Here is a 13,889-nt window from a genome sequence, read left to right on the forward strand (position 1 = left end):
CAAGAAAACTATATTGAATCTTTAGCAGAAAAATATCAATTAGAAAGTACAAAATTGTATAGCACACCCATGGAAGAAAATTTAAAACTCAAACCTGCAAGCAATATTGATACATGTATCAAATATAGAAATTTAATTGGCGAGCTATTATATATAAGTACCGGAACAAGACCTGACATTGCGTACAGCGTTAACTATTTAAGCAGATTTCAAAACTCGTACACTAATACTCATTATAAATACGCGTTAAGAATTTTAAAATATTTGTACTCGACCAAAGAACTAAAGTTAACTTACAAGAAAAATTGTAATACGGAAATATTAGATTGTATGGTAGATGCAGACTGGGCAGGTGATTGTAATGACAGAAAATCTACAACAGGATACTTTTTAAGATTGTTTAATAATGTAATCTACTGGAAGTCACGTAAACAAAACACGGTAGCGAAATCGTCCACATTAGCAGAATATATAGCCCTATCAGAGGCAGTAACCGATGTAAACTTTGTACGAAATATGTTAAAAGACACTTTTAAAATCGAAATAACAAAACCAGTGAGGATATTCGAAGACAACGCAGGGGCAATTGCGATAGCCAAGTTTGGAAATTACACAAAAAATTCCAAACATATTGAAGTTCAATATCATTACATAAATGAAAACTACGACAAAGGTATTATAGATATAGTTAAAGTTGAATCTCAAAATAATGTAGCAGACGTACTAACAAAAAGTCTAGGTAAAGCGAAATTTATGTATTTCAGAAAATTGTTAAATATAATATAACTGAATCCGTATGCGTGCAGAATAACTGTAAAGAATAAAAGAAATGTCTTGTGAAAAGTCAAATGTAAGAAGGCGTGTTGAAAATGTAATACATTTGACTTATGTAGTATGCGTAAGTGGCGACACCTAGCGCGAGCGTGGTTTAACCTTAACCAAATTGAACGAGCCACTTGATCCGAGTCAGTTAACAAGTACAGACGTATATTAAAATATTTCCAGTTCTATATGAAGTGCTTTATTAACCGAAGAAACAAATCCTTTATCGATCCTAATCCAACAGGATTGATAAAAGATTGAACAACAATATTTATAATAACTAGTTTTGAACATTTTTTAAGGGTAATTAAATTTAAAAAACAAAAAGAATGATTTAAAAATACAAAATATATTTCAGTGCATACCATTAAATCCGATTCTTTTTAATTTTTTCAGTTTAAATTTCACTTTGATATCTTTTTTAGTTCAAAAGTTATAGCAAAATATGCGCCTCGCCGAACCGGGAATCGAATGCGCTACTTCCAGACATAGTTGGGCACTATTTAGATAACAAATTATTTAAATAACGATTCGAATAAAAGATACTTTAACTTTATTCGTTATTCGAAGGTTCGAATAAAAAAAGTATCTTTGTCGAATAAATAATTTTATTCGACGAGAATTTATCCGATGAATAAAGATAATTTTTTTTTATTCGAAGCGGATTTATTCGAACTTGGAACAATTTTTTCATCTTTTATCTCTATCGTTTATTCGAAGGCTTCGAATAAACAGCAACGAGGTCCGACGAGAGCCGAACTTCAAAGACCCAGCGACTGACAAACGGCATACAATGTAAGCAGATGACGAATCGCGTACGAATGCAAGTTTAACTTTTAGATTTTTCAATATACCACCATAAAATTGCGACGAGTGAATTGAGGGGCTTTTCCTGATGAAAATGAGTCCAAATTCGAGTGTAATCGAACAATTTTATTGATACGTAATGTTACGATAAAAATTACATTCTTATTGAAGAATGATCCAAAGAAGAATAGTCCAAATGATGTCGTGTTTGGACTCATTTTGATCGGGACAAGCTCCACAGCTCATTCGTATTAACAATATTATTCTGATTAAAAACATAAAAGCATAAATTGCCAATAATGCACGATTCTCCATCTGCTTACATTGTAGGCCGTTGGTCGGTCGCTGGTCTTTGAAGTTCCGAGCTCGTAGAGTCGCGAGATATCGGTGTGAAACAACTACCAATCCAATTGCAAAACTTCATTGTTTTTCATGATTTTTTTATGGGACTTGCGCCAACTAATTCGTGGCATTCTTCTGATTAAAATGACACTAAACACGGTACAAATTGGACTGTATTTAGCATTTTTATCCGTAGATTTATTCGAAGGCTTCGAATAAATCTTCGGATAACTTTTGCCAGCTCGACGAATAAACGGCGACGACGGCCGACGAGGACCGACGAGCGCCGAACGTCGAAGACCCGGCGACTGCCAAACGGCATACAATGTAAGCGGATGGAGAATCGTGCATTATTGGCAATTTATGCTTTTATGTTTTTAATCAGAACAATATTGTTAAGACGAATGAGTTGTAGAGCTTGTCCCGATCAAAATGAGTCCAAACACGACATCATTTGGACTGTCTTTAATGAGATTGTAATTTTTATCGTAACATTACGTATCAGTGAAACTTGTTCGATTGCACTCGAATTTGACCTCATTTTCATCAGGAAAATCCCCTCCATTCGCTCGTCACAATTTCATGAGGATATATTGAAAAATCTAAAAGTTTAAACTTTTATACGTGCGCGATTCTCCATCCGCTTACAATGTATGTCGTCTGTCGTCGCTGGGTCTTTGAAGCTCGGCGCTCGGCAAAAGTTATTCGAAGATTTATTCGAAGCCTTCGAATAAAAGATACAGATAAAAGATGAAAAAATTATTCGAAGTTCGAATAAATCCGCTTCGAATAAAAAAAATTATCTTTATTCGTCGGATAAATTCTCGTCGAATAAAATTATTTATCCGATACTCGTCGAATAAAGATACTTTTCTTATTCGAACCTTCGAATAACGAATAAAGATAGAGTATCTTTTATTCGAATCGTTATTTAAATAATTTTTTATCTAAATAATGCCCAACTCTGCTTTTGACCATCTTATCCGGATTAGTTTTAAAAATCAACAAAAAAAAAAAAATTATGTAAAAAATATAGAACATATTTTAGTATACGCCAATAAACCCGATCTTTAAAAAAGATTTCTAGTCCAAATTTCGCATTGATATCTTTTTTAGTTTAAAAGTTGTAGCAAAATGTGCGCCTCGCCGAACCGGGAATCGATTGCGGCTCAGGCGCTCGAAACTTCGGTAACGTGAATTCGGCGGAACGCGTCGAACAGTCGAGCTGGCATCTCACACGGACAGAATAGAGGTACGCTTGTGTGTAGCGCGTGCGTAGTAGGAGCAACGTAAAGCTGCGTACAGACCTGAACATTTCGACGAACATTGCGCCGAACAGCGCGCCGAACAGCGAACGAAACGCAAAGTCGACATTCATTTCGGCGCGATTTTGCGTTTCGGACGCTGTTCGGCGCGCCGTTTGGCGCGATGTTCGGCGCGATGTTCGGCGCAATGTTCGTCGAAACGTTCAGGTTTGTACGAGGCCTTTGATGTATGTCGAAAAACCGACAAGCGATGGATCGACCGCGCGCACGAACGCAAACGGGTGAGCCTCGCACAAACCTGAACATTTCAACGAACATCGCGCCGAACAGCGTCCGAAACGCAAAATCGCGCCGAACAGCGTCCGAAACGCAAAATCGCGCCGAAATGAATGTCGACTTTGCGTTTCGTTCGCTGTTTGGCGCGCTGTTCGGCGCAATGTTCGTCGAAATGTTCAGGTCTGTACGCAGCTTAAGGAGACGTACTGTTGCCTTCGTCGTTTATTTTCTCACTACAAACGTGAAAGAAAATAATGCAACTACGTTCTCAGTCAGTAGTGAAATAGATTGACATCTTGCAAAAAAGATCAACTACATAATTATTGATTTATTAATTCTTAACTCTTTCGAATTTTACAACTAATATTAATTGATATTTTGGATGATTCTTTAAAGCTAAAGTTTATGTTTTTTAAATGAAATATACATGAAAATATATAGTAAATTTCAATTTAATTTCTTTTTCAAGTTCAGTTACAAAATATATTCAAAATGGTTGCGTATTAATAGTGTTAAAAAATTGTAGAAATGCGAATAATAATTATACGTATGGAGAATTGTTATTTACGTTCAAGGTTTATGAAAATTGTATTTCTATAATTTGGAAACGTAGTATCTATATTTATTAATATTGTATTGATAAAGATAATTGTAGATATATAACATAATGACATCAAATAAAAAAATATAATTTGAACCTATAGTCATAACATCAGATATGTACATAACTCGTCAATCATTTGTATTTGACCAGATTTGATCATTTTTGTGGATCTAGTTCCAACATTTATCGTTCGTCAGCGTAGAGGGCGTAAGAAAACCAGTTGTTTACATGTGAGACACGAAACCCCATATGGTGATTGGTCTACTCCTATACCTCGTCTGTGGTGACGATACTGAACTGTGGAAAACGTTCCTAGCTCCCCTACTGGACAGAAATGTTACTATTTAGCTTCTTCCATAGCGTCTTTCATAGCGTGACGATCATTATTGTGTCGAGGCACTCGGGGCATGCCCTGGTCAGGTTCGGTCCCCCCCCCCTTAAATACATTGAATCCCATAATAATGTTAGTAAGTAGAAAATTAATAAACTGCAATATAGTTTTCAAATTGCTCAAATGTTTTTAGTTGTTCTGTATATTTTACCTATCTATTTGTATCATAAACACATTAAAATCCTTTTTAAGCGTTTATTCAGAACGTTGTGCATGACCTTGTGTACCAATCAAATTAAGTTCAGGAACAGTTTTGCATCTACCTGCTTAATTTCCAGTACACCATAGATTCTAACAATTTCGAAGCACCGATAAATTTATTTATTTAGTTAACAGCCCGGAATCCTTTACTGTAATATATGCATCATAATAATATAAAATGATTATTTTAGTATTATAAATAAACTAGTTGAAACATACGCTAGAGGTGAAAATCAGTCAGTAGCTTGATACTGTTACGTATTTGATTATTGTAAAGTAATATCGGAGATCTAATTTTGTTCCTTATTTTTTAGTTTATTAAGTTATTAGAATGGTGACTCTACCATCTAATTTTTTGTACCGATTTTACTATTTTATAAACAATTAATCTGCAAAGTTTTCTGTAAAACTGATCTGTTTTCATTATTTGATTCCGTAAAATACATTTGAACAAGGGAAATTCTAATGAACTTTGAATTTAAAAATTTTCGGTGTTGCGTCGCAGTGTGATGAAATAGGGATTTTGGTAGTGGGTTCGAGTGCCCGTGGAGCGCTGAAGCGCTCTGCTCGTGGAAGTTAAGAAATAAACTTTGTACACAGAGTTAAAGGCGAAAAACTGTTGTAGATTTTATTTGTGGTTCGTTGGGATGTTGTAATGCTCGGCGGTGCGGGAGAATCGTGCCGGCTCAGTCGGTCGTCCGGGTTCCTGAGCCGCGAATGAGTGAGGCGTGTTTCGGCTGGGTAAACTGTATATTTCCGTATCGTCTACGGTGACGGTACATTTACACTATGTTATGCTTACGGGCTACGGCTTATAGACTACGGTACATCCGCGGTTATGCTATTGTTACGTCCCGCGGCTCGCGTTTGGTTTTCTTCCCTCCCCCCTTTTGGGATCGCGAGATTTACCGCGGATCAAGACGCTAATTACCCGACTTCGGTCCACGCGGCACGTACGTCCGTCGTATGACTCGGGATTCGCGATATAATGGCAAGTCCGGCACTTATCAGCGCTGCCCTATCGTCTCGCTGCTGCCGTTGACGGGGAGTTAGTTTATGGCCTTGGTCACACCGCTGGCGTTCACCTTCGCGTACAGCTTCTTCCTCGGGTCGCGGGAAGGTATTCGGGTGACGTTGTGGATGACTGGTGGAAGGGTGATTGGCACCAGATCGTAACGTGGGCCAGTAGGGATGACCTGTGTGCGTGTACGCACAGGGACCCTGACTTCCTTTTGTGACTGTGGCTGCTGCTGCTGGGTAGGAGCTGGAGCTGGACCGGCGACGACTCGTATTCTCGCGGAACACACGGTTTCGCGGATTATACGCGGAGCGGAATAGATGCGGACGTACGGACTGAAGTGATAGTTGGACACGTCGGATTCGTACTCGCGAGCTAACCGCTTTAATTGATATTTTCGTCCGGCGCGGCGCGGCATGAAGAGCTTTTAGAACAACTACGAATTTACGATGCACTGTCTATTCATTCGGGAATCTTCCGTTATCGTGCCGAGACTGCCTGGTGGGCTCAGACACACGCTAAGGGAAAGATTCACTCTTATTTCGCGAGAAATTCCGTTCTTGCGCCGAGACAGCCTGGTGGGCTCAGACACGCAATCAGGGAACTTATTGATGATATTTTAATTATTATGTCACGATGCTCTTCACTTTGCGTAGAACCGGAATGGGAATAATAAACACTGAGTTTAATAATAATACTTGTTTAATACGTGAAAAGGATAATACAAAGATATAAGTAAACTAAAGATATAATTAATACGCGTGATACTGGTTAATGATATAAGCGGTAAAATACAATATGGAAGTAATAGAAACTATAAGACGCTTGATATAGTAACGCTTTGGAACGAAATTGCAAGATGTGAGCGCGACTGACCGGCGATCATTTGTTGGTTTAATGAGTGTTAGGACAGAGAAGGAGGGGGTCTCTCTCCGGCGAGCCGGAGGCTCGCCGGGAGAGACACACTTCTGGGCCTGTTTAAGCCGCACCTGGAGGCCTTTGCCTCCTTATCGGCTGATAGAATAGGATTGGTATTACCGATGGGTGTTGGTGAGCCGAGGCTAATTGATTAAGACTCAGGAAATTTTCAAAAACCTGAGTAAGTTTACAAGGAAGGATGTGTTAAACATCCATGGCGAAATGCCATGGAGTATAGCCCAGAGGGCTGTTGTTAAGGATTTTCTCCCATGGTTCCGGAGGGCTTGCAAAACAAGCCCAGGGAAGTTGGGAATGCATCTACCTGACTATGAGATGATATAATAACCTTATAGAGGAGCACCCATAAGGAGGGAAGGGAGCAAGATAATCGTGAAGATATTAAGCTAGAGTAGAATAAATGAAGTTAGAATGCAAGAGGAAATTGGACTTTGATTTTATACGGTATATTGTCTACAGTGTAACTCCCCGTTAGTTTTACTAACGGGTTTTCATGCTCGGAGACATTATAGTTAGCAATCATTTTGTTTATAAAATTATTAATCAACGGTATGGATGTGATTTGATGTAATAGTTTTGTGGGGAACCGTCTATCCTTGTTTAGGATATTTTTTAAGATTTTAGACTGAGTCCGCTGTAGACAGATCCGGATGGAGATGGGGGTGGCGTAATACCAAATGAGAGCCCCATAAGTGAGTACGGGTCTGAGGCACATCAGATAGGTGGTTAAGCGAAGCTTGAGTGGTAGATGCGAAGAAGGCGCAATAAAAGATTTTAATGCTGCGTGAGCGCGCAGAGTTTTATCTATGCGATCCTTAAGAGCAGGTGACCATAGCAGTTTATCATGCAGGATAACACCCAGGTATCTAACCTGGCTCGCCCATCTCACAGGTTCGCCATTTATCATGAATTTGTTTTGTTCCTTGAAGGCGTCCGTACGAGATCTCAGAGCCTTAGAGAAAAGAATGGCTTCAGATTTAGAGGGATTTGGCACGAGTTTCCAGTCACTGAAGTATTGTATAACATTATCAAGGTATTTTTGCATTCTACGAAAATGGGTCAATCGACCCTTTCTCGTAGAAGTGGAGTATATTGCTGTGTCATCAGCATATAACGCTTTTTCACACAGGGACATGGAGGGGATGTCGTTTATGTACAGAATGAACAATAATGGTCCCAGTATGGAGCCTTGAGGTACTCCAGTTTGACATTTGTAGATGACGGATTTATGAGAATTTAAGCACACGTAGCACGTGCGCTCAAGTAGATATGAGTTTAGCAATCTTAATATTGAATGAGGCAGAGCCATTTTATAGAGTTTATATAGAATGGCCCTGTGCCATACAGTGTCGAATGCCTTGGAGAGATCTAGTAAAACCATGGCAACTTCCCTTTTTACGTTGAGCGCATGAGCCACGTATTGCGATATACGGCCTACTTGGTGTAAAGTAGAATGCTTCTCTCTAAATCCGAATTGTTGGGTAATGATTATATTGTTCGTTTTGACGTGATCCAGTATAAGATTGAATATTGTTCTCTCTAGGAGTTTACCCGGGATGGGTAGCAAGCTAATCGGTCGATATCCCGAAGGATCCGATGAAGGTTTACCCGGTTTGTGGACCGGGATCACTTTTGCACTTCTCCATGCCCTGGGGAAATAGTTATATTTGAGTGAAGCCTTGAATATATAGTGAAATTGACAGAAAATTTTATGCGAGGCGTTTGCCAACATTGGAACGGTGATTTTGTCAGGGCCAGGGGCCTTTTTGGCCTTCATTTTTCTGACAAGATCGTATATGTCCTTGGGTGAGGGCACCTTGACGGGGACACCGTCGCTCAACTCCTCCCAGTCAAATTGCTCGTAGAAATGATTTACAGTCTGTTCGTGTCTTGAAGCAATCAGAGCCGCGTCCGTATGGACCTTGGCAAAGTTATTTGTTAAAGCATCAGATTTATCATGGTCAGAATGTAGAGTTCTGCCTTGAATGTTGAGTACTGGTAATGTTAACTGACGTTTTTTAGCTAATGTTTGGTACGTGGCCCAGAACGAATGGTCAGGTTTTATAAAACTCTGTAACATTTTAGCCCAAGCTAATTCCCGGATTTTGTAAATTCGGGTTCGTATTACTTTGTTAATTTCCTTCAATTGTTGAAGGAAGTAAGGGTTGTACGAGATTTGATATAGACGTCGTATTTTTCGCCTAGTCCTCATCAAGGCAGTTAGACGATCATCATTTGCTATTTGCTTTCTTCTGATTGCAGCAGGAGAGTTTACCATGTTCGGATCCCTGTACGTGGAATCCCATTTAGATCCGATCAAAAATGATGTAAGAGAATCTATGCACACACGAGTCAATATCAGCAGGGGATTGTAAGTGAGCGACGATGCCCCAGTTCAAAGTAACCTCTTTGTACTTTTCCCAGTCGACAGATTGATAGAATAATGAACCCTGTGAGGGGTCAGTGGGTGCAATTCTTTTAATAGAAACTGGCCTATGTACCGTCCCAAATATGTCAAGTGTGACGCATTCAAATGATGCTGTGGAATTGGTAATAAAAAAGTCAATGATGGTAGGTGAGACCCGCGGGGCGTAATGAGTGGGCGAGTCAGGTGCGACTATTGCGAAGTTGGATTTAAGCATGTAATTGTATAGAGAAATACCGGCTGTGTTTACTCTGGCATTCTTCCAGTACCTGTGCTTGGCGTTCCAGTCACCGCCAATTATATACGGTGACCCGTAATTTGTTATATGCCTCAGATCCGTCTCGGAGAGGGGCTGATGAGGTTTTGCATAGATGACTCCAACAAAAAGAACTGGATGGTCAAGTTTAACAGCCAGGAATTCCAGGTCGGTGCGAGTACGAACTACTGAAAATTTAATATTATTATTAATTATCATAGCTACGCCTCCCCACCCGTCATCACGGTCCTTTCGGATGACCGTGTAGCCAGGTATTGAGAAGGTAGAGTTAGGTTTTAGCCAGGTCTCGGTCACCAGGAGGAGATCGCACTCCAGGTGGTCGAGTTGAGCAATGATTTCGTGACGCTTATGCAGTATAGATTGAGCGTTCCAAGTTACAATATGCGGGAAATTAGCCATTTTTAACAGTATAGAATAAGGATGAGGAACATTATTCCAGAGTCGAGAGGACTTCTAGGAATGTCTGGAATTTTTGGGTATTGGAGGTGCACGTTCTTAATTTATTAGCAAGAGTTTGAGCCGTAGCTAGCATGAGTTTTATGTCGCATAACTGTGATATCTCTCTTATGGAGTCGGCAAGTTGAAGGAACTGTTTTCCAGAATTTGAGTGTATGGGATTGAGCAGAAGTGTTTGTCTGTCTACTTCAGGATTTTGTTGTTGTTTGTCTAACAAGTTGGATTTTGTGACTTGGGCATAGGACGTGTCGCTCCTAACCTGTGCTCCGGAAGGATTTGAGTGAGTAACCTGTGGTTTTGGGTTTTGTATATTTTGTATATTTGCTCGATTGGCTCTTAAAGGCATGTTTTCAGTAATTTGTGGTGACTTTGCGTAGACTGGAATCCTGGGAGGCTTTGGAGCCCTCTTATGCAAGTAAGCATAAATAAAATTTTTTTCAGTGTTTTGGCTGAAAGTAAAGAACGGAATCTTGGCTTCGGCCAGAATGTTTCTGAATTCCTTATGTTTATCCTGGTTGAATAATTGAATTCTTATTCTTCTGCCTAGGAATTTCGCAGAGTAGGCATCCTTGCCTACATCTGCGTTCATTCTTCGGTGGAAAGCAGGAATGTTTAGATCAAAGTTAGAAAGGTAGATAGGCGGTGGTCTGGGTTTATTTGTACCCATCCGAGTTGGATTTTGATTTTGATTTTTAATGGTCGGGCCAGAGTTTTGATTCTGTTCGGCGGGAATTGGAGATGTCCTTCCCGGAGATCTCTGGGCATGCCCAGACATGCCATGAGAGGGCCGGTCAGGATTCAATATTCCCTCAAATGAGGATAACACCTGAAATTTATTTGCCAAGGGTATGTCAGTCGTGTGCATTTTAATTGAGTTGTTGTTAGAGCCCAGCTCCAATCCAAGAGGAGATTTCTCTTTATGTTGTTTTTTGGTCTTAGGTGAAAGGACAGTCTGGAAGTTGTCCTCGTTTTCTGGTAATATCATAGGCTCCTGTGAGGTGGAGTCCCTCGAGGAGGGTATTGGATTTGGATTAGGATGTCTGGTAAAGTCAAGTGCATTGTCGAAAAACTGTAGATTTTCTACAGTTAGTTGTTGTATAATAGACGGATTTACGTCAGGTACGCTTTGTGACAAGGTCTGCTGTACAGGAGAAGTGGCGTTGAGCGCCGGTAAGGAGGTGGAGAAATGTGATGAGCTGGCTTGCTCAGCGACCGGAGTTGAACTTGTGGATGGAAACAAAAGCCTTTTGTATATATTTTTTGTATTGCCTTTCTTGCTTTTGGCAAGGGCAAGTCTTCGGTTTGTTGGGGGAGCCAGTTTGTCAGCGGGGGGGGGGGGGGTGACCCCCCTCCTGCGAGTGTACTACGTATCGTATGTACAGGAATGGATGTTATAAACCAGACTGTAAGATTTGTCAAGTACGAATAGTAGGTTTATGCACTATGTATGCATATAGGGAAATACCGTATCAAGTTACAGGGCATGTGTACATGCGCACAATATTGAGAAATGTGTTTGGCTCGTCCGCTCACTGATGCAGTACGCGATAGAATAATAAAATAAAAATAGTAGGATAAAATTTATTATGAGTAGAAGTATATAGGAACTAGATCCTGTATTATGTTGATGAGTAATGTTATTGCGCAAGGAAAAATTCCTTAGTATAACATACACACAAAAATAAGCAAGTGTAATGTGATTTTATTAAGTATAACATAAAAATAATAAACAAAAGATTAGTATTTGCTCTGTAATTAGAGAAAAGAAATTTCACCGATTATGCGGATGATCAACACGTGTAATTACATTCCCACGAGTTTCATGAGTACTAAAGAATTAAGTATGATCATAAGTAGTTATTTTATATGATATTTCACACTAGAGTATTTGGATAATTATACTATTAAGTCAGAGGAAGTAATTATACTTAGTTATAAATGAAAACAAATAAGCCAGAGGTCAAGGTGTACCACGCGGTAATATCGTGATATGCCTACAGAGGCGTATGAAAAGAAAGAGAATATTAAAGTAATAATATAATATGATGATAATACGTTATAAAATAAGGGGATAATAATATTACAATAATTATGATTATAATAAAATTAAGAAAAGAATAAATTCATAGGAGTGGGCATGTGGCCCACATTATGAAGTTATGTTCCCACGTGGCCGTGGGAAATAGAAATTCGATTTTCAAATCAAAATTATTATTGTATGAAATACAATGCTCGGAGAACAAAGTAATAAAATAAACAAAATTTGATATTTACTTTATGATAAGAAAAAGAAAAGAAAAAGAAAATTTCACATGATTTGAGTAATCGTCGCGTGTGGTTATGTTCCCACGTGATCCATGAATATTAAAGTATTAAGGATAAACTTAAGAGATTTATTTAGAATATTACACACTAAAATATTTTATAGTTATAACTAATAAGTGAAAAGAATAATTTTACTGATTATACTAAAAAGCAAGTAAATCAGAAAATCAGGGAATATCACGCGGTATTGCGTGATATGCCAGTAGAGACATGTAAAAGGAAAGTAATTTAAATAATAATATATTACGATGATAATACGTTGTAAAGTAAAGAAAATAATAATAATACAGTAATTATATTTATAAAAAGAAATAAGAAAGAAAAATTTTTGCAAATGAGGGCGTGTGGCCCACTCTATGAGGTTATGTTCCCACGTGGTCCGTGGGAACTAATATTTTAATTATTTAAACGAAATAATTGTTTCACATGATATTCAATGCTCAGAAAACAAAGTAAAGTATTTTACATCACCAGTTATGTTGAACAGGGGTACTTTTGATTATTCAAATCCTGGAGTAAACTCGCAAAGGAAGTTAAGGTAACCTCAGCCAACACGTGGTCCGTTGTTGAACGATGAAGTTGTTGGTTATTTTCCAGAATTAATGCTGAGTAAATCACAGGTATTCTAAATAGCGCGAACTAAATTGAGAAGAATTGATTTTAATCGGTATTGAAGAACTGCAGTCCGTATAATCGGAAATTATTTCCGCGACACGCGCGAGTATTCCGAGCCAAGATGGCGCAGAGATGGATTCCCGAGCACAGGAGAGCTAATTGTATATGCGTCCGTACACTAACCACGGATCGCGACAGACTGGGATGCGAGTGTTTTTCGAGCGCGACTGACCGGCGATCAAGCGCGAGCTTGCCTTTTTCTAGGGGCTACACGGACCTTCTTCGCTCGGGGTCCGTGTGGGGCGAGTGTGACGCAACCGGGTATCAAGGTGGGGTTCGCTAGTACCTGATGACGTACTGTCGAGCGTCTTGGCGCGCTCGCGGATGCAAATGATGGGGAAGTAATATAACTTATAATTAACTTATTTTCTACCTTAACCTATGATGCGTCGCGGGTGACGTCATCAACAACACGTCGGTCGTCCGACGTGACACTATGCTTACGGGCTACGGCTTATCGACTACGGCGGCGGTACGGCGGACGCGCCGATCGGTCGTGTGCGCCGGGCATCGGGAGGGCACTTGCCCGAGGACGGGAGTGGGGGACGGGGCGGCGTCGCGACACCCCGGGGCCTCAATGGCCTGCGCTAGGGTTCGTGCCTAGATACTCCTTGTGTCCGGTGCTCCTGTTAACACTCCGCGCACCGGACAGAGCGGGAGGGTCGCCGTTCTCGCACTCCGTAAACGGATGGTTGGCGGGGAGCGGGCTTTGCGCAACGGGAGCGGCACTCGCCGCGGTCACCGTGACCCATTGGAGGAGAGAGAGGGAGAAGGCGCAGTCTCGAGGTTGGAGCGTGCTGGTCGTTCATGTATTCCACTGTAGGGAGTATCGTTGACTCCCTAGTGCATCCGCTAGGCGACGCAGCGGGCGCCAATAAATAGGAGCACGACTCTATGTACCTAGGGATTTTCCCCGAGACACGCTCGGCGTCCTCCCTAGGCACCAGTCGCACTGAGTCTGCCGCCACGTGCAGATGCAAATAAAGTTCCTCTTGCCAACATACACGTGCCTAGTTCTTTACCTGGATGGTAGGCCCCATACCTACAACTGGTGACCCCGACGTGATTG

Source organism: Halictus rubicundus, chromosome 2, assembly GCF_050948215.1.
Source record: "Halictus rubicundus isolate RS-2024b chromosome 2, iyHalRubi1_principal, whole genome shotgun sequence".
Taxonomy (NCBI): Eukaryota; Metazoa; Arthropoda; class Insecta; order Hymenoptera; family Halictidae; genus Halictus; species Halictus rubicundus.